Source organism: Tupaia chinensis, unplaced genomic scaffold, assembly GCF_000334495.1.
Source record: "Tupaia chinensis unplaced genomic scaffold, TupChi_1.0 Scaffold139833_1, whole genome shotgun sequence".
Classification (NCBI taxonomy): Eukaryota; Metazoa; Chordata; class Mammalia; order Scandentia; family Tupaiidae; genus Tupaia; species Tupaia belangeri.
The window spans coordinates 2,999,248-3,010,289 of record NW_006199712.1 but is presented as its reverse complement, the minus strand read 5'-3'; positions in this window follow the sequence as shown (position 1 = coordinate 3,010,289).

Sequence of the window (11,042 nt, the reverse complement as noted above, 5' to 3'; positions counted from 1 at the left end):
CCGCACGCACCGAGGGCGAGGGTCGGCGCTGGGGTTCGAAACCCGACAGCCACGCCGGCGTTCTAGAGGACACTGGGGAGCGGCGTTCGCAGGGGGCGGAGAGCTGCGGCCGGGGAGGAGGGGAGGGCGCCTGGCGCGCCCGAGCGGAGCTGGCGGAGGGATGAGCCTCCAGTAATCTCCGGAGGCCGCCGGGAGGAGGGCGCTCCGGAAACCAGGGGGCTTTGAGACCGTGTCCAAATCGGGGCCATGGCAATGTCAGACACCTGGGGCTGCCCCGCTCCTCCCGTCATCTTTCCGCGCGAGCGTGTGTGTGTGTGTGTGTGTGTGTGTCCGTGTGTGTCCGCCTCTACGCAGCCTTGGCGTATCTCCTGTCGTCTAGCAGACTTATTCAGGTGCGTCACCATCCTCTCATTTCCCTTACCCTTGTCCTGTCCGAACGAACCGCCCCTGAACTGGCCTCGGTTCCTGCTCGCCAGCCCGTGGAGCTGCGGCTCGTTCCTCTTCTGGTTCTCGTGTCTGTAAGTGGGACTTTCATTTGGAACTCGGGAGTCCGACAGCGCAGGACCCGCTATTCACACTCCACATTTTAATGAAAAATTTGAGATGATGACCAGGCGATTCAGAAAGCCTCTAATGATCGAGGAACTTATTAAGAAGGGGTTCCGAAGCAAAGCTGTTAATAAAGAGCTGAACATAGTGGAGGAGGTGCCTGCTAGCACTGGAAAGAGGATGAAGACCAGAGACGCGGAGGGGGTGGCTTGGATAAAGCTTATGCATAATTAACCAGAAGTACCTGGCAGGCTAGGTTGTGTGGCTGGAGGCCAGAAGAAAGGAGGACGCAGTACGAAGTATCAGAAAGGTGGTGATGCACTGCGGTGAGAAATATGCCCTTGAGCCTGGAAAAAAGAGGAGCTGAAAAACCCCGTGTGTTCTAAAATGTTCACCATGTTGTAGAAGCTTTGCTCAGTGATGTCCTGGGGGTGACTTGCCTCCATGACTTGTAATGCATAGAATTTTTAAGGGGCCAGGCACTGTTTGCTGTACTTTATAGTTTTTTAAATGGTTCAAGTGTGACCTTTCCCATTCTCTCATACAAAGAAATCAAGGCACCAAAGCCATAAAGAACTTGCCCAAATGGTAGCAGGGGGATTTGAACCCAGGCAGGATATTTCTACTGGTTCTATTCAACCAGAACAACCTGCCTTGCTTAAAGAAGATTAGTAGGAAAGGGCAATGTGATGTAGGGGGGAAAAAGTTTTCATTTTCGTTTGAAGTTCATTTTCATTTTTAAAATGAAAGACTATGTTCATCACTACAGTAAATCCTCAAAGTAGGCTGAGGAATATGACTTAGTAGAGGCCCAAGATGGGGTGTAAGTTATGGATAAGATTTATTTTGAACTATTGTAAATGTAATTTACAGTGCTAACATTGCAGTCGTGTAAATGTCTAAAATTATTTAAGGATACTGGAAACCGTTTCTTCAGAAGTTTCAGTCTCTCGAGTACATTTTCTATTAGTATTGATTTCACAAACGCTTACACAGTTAGGCCAAAGGTACACTTTGGCTTTGCATCTTTCTAAACTATCACATATTCTTCATTAGTGGCTTTTTTTTTTTTTTTAACAGAGGGTACATGTGCCCTGCGCTTGCTGGAGAGTAACAGAGAGAGGGGAAAGGAGCCAAAGTGAGAAAGCACCCCTAAGGGGAATCATCACACCACGACCCCTTCTCCATTTCTCCCTACTTCTGGGATGTGGGGCGTGCATACACACATGCCTGGCATGGTTTTCAGTCCCATACTTGAACTGAGCAGTGGGCCACGTGGGATCTAGCCACCTTAACAACCATGCTACCAGCTGGCCTGATGACTAGCTTTTTAATAAATGAGGTTTTGCTGTAATGATTTGATGTATTTTGTCTCACTGTTTTCTGGCTTTCCATTGTCTGTAGCCTTGTTTCAAAGTGAAATCAAATTTCCTTTCACATCTGGACTAAGAACCCAGGTTGATTTCTAAAATGGATTAAGATTCAGACATTCAGTAATAAAAATGAAGCCTAGGGATGCTAAATCTGAATCCAGAGCAGACCAGAAAAATATATATTTTTTCATATTCCCTTTGTTATTCTACACACAACTTGAGGTATAGCCTGTAAGCGATGGTGGTCCTATAATAATTCCCATATTTACCTCCATCTTAGGTGCATAATCAGCTCACTTGCATAATCAAGGAAACAGAGTAGAGAGTTCACTTCAAGCAAAATTAAGGAATTAACTGTAAATGAATGTGGAAAACTTTAGATAAGATAGCCTTTATCTTTATGACTGAGAATGATGCGATTGACTCTAATGGTGTTCTTTTAAAAATACTGGTACTTGGGACCAGCAGTTAGCATAATAGCTATGTCACTGGACTCCCATATAGTCGACTGCAGTTCGAGTCCTGGACCTGGTGGCTTAAACTCATACCAGGTGCGCGTGCTTGCGTGCCCAAGATCCTGAGAGGAAAATGGAGGAGAAGGGATTGTGGTGTGGCCATCCCCCCCCACCCCGAGACTGATTTCTCGCTTTCTGTCTCTCTGTCTCTCTCTGTCTTTCTGGTGAGTGCATGCACGCCCTGCAGCAAAAACTTCTCAAAAAAAAATATATATATGCACTTTATGGATGCCAGGCAGTGGCACTGCAGAAAACTGGGGTGCTGTGTGAGACTGAGCCACACGGGAAGGTGCCCAGTTACATCCTGAAACCTCCCTGGGTGTGCGGGGCACACAAATGCCCTGAGCAAAGGTTGGCTGAAATGGAGTGGGCCACTGCATCAAGACCCCGTTGAGGTACTCTGTCTCTCCGAATCTCTTGCTGCTGGACGAAATAAGTAAACTTTTAAAATCAGTATTTGCAAAGAAGAAAATTTCGTTAAAACATTCTTATAAGGCTTTCAAAAAGTCTTTGTGATACTCACCTTTCTCTTTCTCTTGCATCTTTCACCTCACATGAGGCACAAAACTAACTTGTGCCATGGGTGAGTCATGCTCATAAAAGTTCTCTAGTGTAGCAGTTTGAGTCCCGGACCTGGCGGTTAAAACTCATCCCAGGTGCACGTGTGTGTGTGTGTGTGTGTGTGTGTGCCCAAAATCTCAGGAGAATGGAGGAGAAGGGATTGTGGCGTGTCCATCTGCCCTGGGGGGGGTGATTTCTCGCTTTCCATCTCTCTGTCTCTCTGGCAAGTGCATGTGCCCTACAGCAAAAAATCTCTCTTAAAAAAAAAAAAGAGAAGAAAGTTCTCAGGTGCAGAGACCTTGCTGTAGCTTGACAAAACTAAGGAAAAACGAGCCAGGAAACAGCAAAAGGGACCTAACATATAAAATAAAACACAGCATGGCTTTTCCTTTATTACTATAGAATTAGTTTCTTTGAATTCTGTAATCGAAATATAAAAATATGCCCCGAAGCCTTGCACAGACCGGGCTGTGTAGTCTGTTTTTAACGGCAATACACTGTCCCTTGTCAGTGAGAGCCACACTGCTGTCTGCTAGGCTCAGCTAGACAGATAGAAGCAACGGACTCGCTGCCATTTCTTGAAGGTGCAACAGGTGATAAGTCATCTCCAGGGGAACCAAGACCAACCGCGTACAGAGTTCTTGACAGACAAGAATCTCCAGGAAAGCCGCTGTCAGCATGCAGAGGCAGAGACCTGCTAGTTCCCCCAACTGAAATCTCGTCCAACCAAGACTACAGATGTGGTCTGGGTAGTTCTCTGCAGGCTGGGTACCTTTGGGTGTGGGGAGAGTAGGGGGTTGGGGTGGTTCTTGCTGCAAAATGCAGTCATGGTTGGGGGTGGTTCTTGCTGCAAAATGCAGTCATAGGTAGGGGCTGTGGCAAACTGGACAAACGCTTTGTCCGATCGGATGTGTTTTAGTGATGTTCTTATAGACTGCCTACAGGTTTATTGTGTTTCTGTCTGCAGTAATAAGATGAAGCATATATAAAAATTCCAGAAGAAATTTGATGTCTAATAGGGATGATTAGCTGCCCATAAACTCTGCAGAAAAATATACTATTATTTGCATATAATACACTGGTTTTCTGGAGAATACTGTTTTCTAGTCTCTCTCTCTCTCTCTCTCTTTTAATGAGAATAGAGGGGAGGAAGACAGAGAAGAGTGTTTTGTTTTCCTTCCTTCCTTCCTTCCTTCCTTCCTTCCTTCCTTCCTTCCTTCCTTCCTTTCTTTCTTTCCTTCTTTCTTTCTTTCTTTCTTTCTTTTCTTTCTTTCTTTCTTTCTTTCTTTCTTTCTTTCTTTCTTTCTTTCTTTCTTTCTTTCTTTCTTTCTTTCTTTTTTTCTTTTTTTTTGGTTAGATTTCTTTGCTATAGGATATGTGTGCTCACCAGAGAGACAGAGAGAAGCAGAGAGACAAAAAGCAAGAAATCACCCCCCCCTGGGGGGGGTGGCCATGCTGCAATCCTTTCTCTTCCCTGTTCTCGGGATCTTGGGCACGCACACACGCACACAAGCACCCGCATGAGCTTCAAGCTGCCAGGTCCAGGACTTGAACCACTGTCGACTATTATGGGAGTCCAGAGATGTAACCATTACACAGTCTGCTGGTTCCGAGAGGTTTCTTTTTTTTTTTTTTTTTGGAGAGGTTTTTGCTATGGGGCACGTGTGCTCGCCAGACAGAGAGAGACAGAGAGACAGAAAGCGAGAAATCACTCCCCAGGGGGGATAGCCATGCTGCAGTCCCTTCTCCTCCATTCTCCTCTCCGGATCTTGGGCACGCACGCACACGTACCCAGCATGAGTTTTAAGCCACCGGGACCAGGAAGCGAACCGCGGTTGACTACGAGGGAGTCCAGCGACACAGCCATTATGCTAACTGCTGGTCCCTCGAGAGGTGTTTTCAAGAGGGTCTTGCCATGCTGTGATCCTCTTACCCCAGCCTTTCAGTTAGGTAGGACCACAGACACATGCCGCCATGCTTGGGCTGTTGGGTTGGGCTAGGAACCTCCCCCCGCCACCCACCGGGGCTTGGCTGTTGTGTTTTTGCGCCAGTTAGGTAGGACCACAGACACATGCCGCCATGCTTGGGCTGTTGGGTTGGGCTAGGAACCTCCCCCCGCCACTCACGTGGCCTTGGCTATTGAGTATTGGTGCCCTCCCATTTGGATCACTGCAGCTGGGCTTCTAGTCACGCGTTTGGACAAAAATCAACCAAACAACCAAACAAAAAACCACTTTGGACCTAGTGCTTAACTGCACCTAAGACTCTGTAAAAAGAAAATTGTAGGACTCAGTGTCTCTCTAAACTGGGCCCAGCTGTGGCCTGGAGGTTGAAAGAGACGAATCCCATATGGCTGACCATGGTTTGAATCCCAGCCCTGGAGGCTTGAAAAACATGCTGAGTATCTGTGTTTGCCCCAAATCCTGACAGGGTGGAGAGAGGAAAGGAAGGGATTGTGGTACTACTATACCTCCTTCTCTGTCTGTCTTTGGCAAGTGAGTGAGCCCTTTGTCGAAACTAAATGTATGTGTGTGTGTGTGTGTGTGTGTGTGTGTGTGTGTGTGTGTGTATGCCAAAGTGCTCTCCTTTTCCCCAAAATTGAAAACAGCCATGTTGTTATTGGTCACTGGCAAATAATAGTGTCTGAACTTACTGATGGTGGGAAGCTCCTGGCCTCAGGTGTAACCATGGCAACCTGTGGGGGAAAGAGCAATCTGAAAACTAGGTAGAGAGTTGAAAGGTGGAGAGAGAGTGCAGGAAGCTTGATTTCCTTCTTATTTTAATTAATTAATTTATTTTGAGAGCTATTTGCTATTAGGGCATGTAAACTTGCTGGAGAGACAGACTGAAAGCAAGAAATCATCCCCTGGGGGGGATGGCCATGCAGCAGTGCCTTCTCCTCCATTCTCCTCTCAGCATTTGGGGCATGCACGCACACACGCCTGGTGTGAGTTTCAGATCACCGGGTCCAGGACTCAAACTGCAGTCAGACATGTGGGAGTCCAGTGCCTTAACCACTGTGCTACCTGCTGGCCCCAAGGGAGCTTGAGTTCTTATCTAGCCCTTTTCCTGCCTGCTTACTGTCTTGGTGACAGGGTTCTCTTCTGAAGAAAGCTAAGACAGACTTGATGTTTTCTTTTCTTTTTTTTTTTTCTCTTTAAATTTATTTATTTTTTACATTAATTCACTATACATCATTACAGCATACAGATGAATTTTCCATCCAAAATACACTGTGTATTGGCTCAATCAAGCACATCAACATACATGTTATCAGCAAATAATTTTCCAATTCTTATGTCTTGTATACTTTGTTTTTCGTTTTGCCATCCTTGATTCCCTATCCCTCCCCCTCTGCCATGTCCCACCCTCCTCCCACATTGTCTCTGGTATCCATGGTTGCTTTCTATGCCTTCCCCCCCCCCATTTAATTGATTTGCTAATGAACTTAATTAGTCTAAATATATTTTTGTCCTCTAAGGTCTGAGCGGGGAGTGACAACACGTTGTCACACTCCTCTACCTCAACAAGTTTCACTGTTTTGTTCCAGTGGTCTCCAGAGTGGTTGCAAGAGAAGATGAATTAATGTGAAGAAGAAAATATACAGCTTCTCGGGACCAGCAGTTAGCGTAATGGCTATGTCGCTGGACTCCCACGTAGTTGACCGTGGTTCGAGTCCTGGACCCGGTGGCTTAAACTCACGCCAGGTGCATGTGCGTGCGTGCCCAAGATCCCGAGAGGAGAATGGAGGAGAGGGGATTGAGGCGTGGCCATCCCTCCTGGGGGGTGATTTCTCGCTTTCTGTCTCTCTCTGCTTTTCTGGCGAGTGCATGTGTCCTATAACAAAAACCTGTCCAAAAAAAAAAATACCAGTCACACCAGTGCGTGACATAGATTAGTGAGTTCCTACTCCCCGTTACTTATAGACAGTTTTCTTTGAAACATACTATTTTGCACATAGTAAGTGCTCAACACATGGTGGTTAAAATTTTTTTTCAGTATTCATGAGACTTTAAAAGATAAAAATGTAAAGCTCTGGAATCTAGAACTTTTTTAGAGTCACTAGTCCAACTCTTTTCCAGGTCATGACAATTGTTTTGGTTTATTGATCAAATACTATATTCAGATACATGACAGGATCTTTATACCTATTATCTTTAACTCTTAGAACATTCTTTACAGGGTGAATACACTATCCCCATTTTTTTAAAAAAGAATTACTTTTTAAATTTAACTTTATTTAGTTAGTTTAATTTGACCAGAGAGAGAGAGACAGAGTAAGAGAGAGAAAGTGAGAAAGGAAGCCGCCAGGTCCAGGACTTGAACCATGGCTGGCCATGTGGGAGTCCAGAGTCCTTAACCACCACGCCACCTGCTGTCCCCCACTATCCCCATGTTTAAAAAAAAACCTTTGGATTTAAGCATTTATTCATTTATTTATCTATTTATTGTGATTTTCAAGCTGCCAGGTCCGGGACTTGAACCACAGCCAATCATGGGAATCCAGCCCCAACTGCCATGCCACCTTCTGGCCCCACTATCCCCATTTTCAGACGTAAAAGCTTAGAGGTTCTGAGAAGTTAAGCACATGGGCGGCAGAACGGGGGTCAGCCCTTCACCCCCACCCCCAACCCCCGTTCTTACTTTGTAGGGCCCTGCCCGCTGAGAAGCTGCCATGCAGTCAGCCTCACACCTCTCCAGTAAGGGGACTTCTTGCCTCACACAGCCCCTCTTCCACTCTAAGATTTTGTCATTGTTGTTGTTGGAAAACGTCGTAAATAATTAAATGAGCACAGCTGATGGGAAAAACACACTGATGTATCTTGGCCCAAGCTCAGCTATAAATTTTATTGGATGTGGTCACCATTGAATCTGGTTAGAAAGTCCCCTCAAAGAATGATGCCCAATAAGTTGTGCGCACATGTGGCCGGGTACTTCCTCCTAACAGGCAGCATCTGCTGATCTCTGGGCTCGCCATCCTCTAGATCTCTGCATCGAGGCACACAGCAGATGCTGCGATTCCTTCCATAATCCTTGCATTGAGCACAATGGTGTCAATTACAGAAATTGATTAGCACAGAGAGAAAAGAGGTCTGCTACGGTATCATTGCTATTGTTATTTGATGCAGTTGTTTGGAAACTGGGAGCTTTTTTTTAATTGCCTGTGGGTGCATGTGCTCACTAGAGAGAGACAGAGAGAGAGAGAAAGGGAGAGGGAGAAAGAATGCCCCAAGGGGAGTGTGTTCATCCTTAGCATCAAGGGGAAGTACTGAGCTTTATTGAGGCCTCACTTAGACTCACTTGCCATTGGTTCCATTTAGTCTTTTGGCTTTTATTTTTGTTTTGCACGAGAGAGACAGAGCGTGTGGGAGATAGAGAGTGGGGAAAGATAGATATTTTTTGGATAAGATCTGTCCACTTAGTATCTTCTTGTCCCAGCCTCTCAACTAGCATGCACTACCACACCCAGCCTGTTAGGGCTGGGCCTGGCACGGAGGCTGGGCCTGGGCCTTCCACACAACCTCAGCCCATCTGCCGTGGTACCCTCTAGCTTGCACTGCTGCTGGGTCTTGTTTAGTTGTTTTTGATTTTTTTGTTTAAAGGTTTCTTTATATACTTCTTCCATGAGCAACAGAGACGAGAGAAGGACAGAAACAGGCACCCCTTAGCACAGAGAGAAAAGAGGTCTGCTATGGTATCATTGCTATTATTTGATGCAGTTGTTTGGAAACTGGGTGCTTTTTTTTAATTGCCTGTGGGTGCATGTGCTCACTAGAGAGAGACAGAGAGAGAGAGAAAGGGAGAGGGAGAAAGAATGCCCCAAGGGGAGTGTGTTCATCCTTAGCATCAAGGGGAAGTACTGAGCTTTATTGAGGCCTCACTTAGACTCACTTGCCATTGGTTCCATTTAGTCTTTTGGCTTTTATTTTTGTTTTGCACGAGAGAGACAGAGCGTGTGGGAGATAGAGAGTGGGGAAAGATAGATATTTTTTGGATAAGATCTGTCCACTTAGTATCTTCTTGTCCCAGCCTCTCAACTAGCATGCACTACCACACCCAGCCTGTTAGGGCTGGGCCTGGCACGGAGGCTGGGCCTGGGCCTTCCACACAACCTCAGCCCATCTGCCGTGGTACCCTCTAGCTTGCACTGCTGCTGGGTCTTGTTTAGTTGTTTTTGATTTTTTTGTTTAAAGGTTTCTTTATATACTTCTTCCATGAGCAACAGAGACGAGAGAAGGACAGAAACAGGCACCCCCAACAGGCTCTTTGCACGGCAATCCACCCTCAGCCTTAGCCGTCCCACATCACAGGCATATTGCATGGGCCCCTGTCGTGCACAGGGAGGCTCTGGGATGCGAGCCGGGAACCTTCCTCTGTATATCCAATTGCATTACTGCTGTGCTGTTTGACCCCCCACCATTTAGTGTTTTGATATAATGGTTTTCCTTTTCTTTGAGATTCACTATCTGTTGAAAATATTTTTAAACAGTTATTTAGATGCCAATCACTAAACTAATTGAATGGAATCTGACCTATGTATTGATACATTGATTTTTTTGAGAGGGCATTTCAGTGACCTCATGTTCATCTGTGCACCATTTGGGTAGGAACCAAGGCTACGGCTAATGGGTCTCAGCACACTGAAGTGACCTCTGCACAATGAACGAGGAGTATTTCTCCCTAGGACTCATCGTATTCTCATGGTCACCCATTGGCATGGTTCCTTTAGAGCCTTTTGTTCTGAGAATTCTGTGGCCAAAATTGATATTGTTTTGAGGCCAGAGAGTGGTGCAGAAGTAAAACGTGACACTCATCGAGGCTGGTGCACATAAGGTTGCTGGTTCACGGCCAGAAACCTCCCTGAGTATGTGGGGCATGCACGTTCCCATGATCAGGCTGGCCAAGGCTGGAGGAGGATTGCACCGTGACACCTCATTGGGCTTGCTGTCTCCCTATCTCTCTTATTCCTGGACTATATAAACTTAAGAACATTTTAAAAAGAATTATTTATTTATTTAATTCCGTTCATTATTATTATTTTTTTTTTCATTTGACTAGAGAGAGAAAGAGAAAAGGAAAATGAGAAAGCAATCCGCCAGGTCCAGGACTTGAACCATGGTCAGCCAGCCATGTGGGAATCCAGCACTTTTAACCCCCAGCCAGCTGCCAGCTCCTAAGAAAATTTTTAATTAGTATTGCTTTATTATTGATTCCCGTCTGGCTTCTCCACTTTCCCTTCCTCCCAACCCTGTCTAATCTCAACCGTAGTTGCCTCATTCTCTGGTGCACTTTACTCCCTGTCTAGAGACACTTCCCTGTCCAGGGTAGGGATTATTGATTAAGTCTAGAGAGAACCTTCAGGAAACCGCCTCCTGCTGTTTACTTAGCTCTTGGCAGTAAACAACAGCGGTGTGCAGAGCTGGCTCTAGGAGCTCAGGCCGTGGAGGGGCCGAGGAGTGAGTTGGAGCCCATCATGTTGAAGTCAGTGGCGTCTCCTTTCTCTTGTAGGGGAAATGGGTCCGCGGTGTTTACGTGCAGCTGTTTTATGATGATTTATTTAATACAGGTGGTTTGAAAATGGGACCTTCTTAAGAAAATCATTGCCAGAGGGCACCTGTGTTCACCAGAGAGAGACGGAGAGAGAGGGAGAGGGAAACCACCCTCAGCGGGGCATGGCCATGCCGCAGCTTCTTTTTTGTCCATTTCTCTGTCCTGGCACTCGGGGCATGTATGCATATGTGCTCAGTGTGTTTCTCAAGCTGCCTGGACTGGGATTTGAGCAAATAATCCACTCCCTTAACCACTAGGCTATGAGGTCGGCCTGGAAACTGGGAACACGTTAATGCTGCCTCAAACACCCTTTAGCTTTTGATATTTTATTTGTGGTGGGCTAGACAGACACCCGCACCCCATCCTGTGACCAGCCCCCCGGGAGTCAGGGCTGGGGTGAGAGGTAAGCACCCAAACCACGTACAAGTAGGAGTCGTGAGTCACCCACTCGTTCATCTCCGGGGGAACCATCGACCCGGGAGGATGTCGTGGT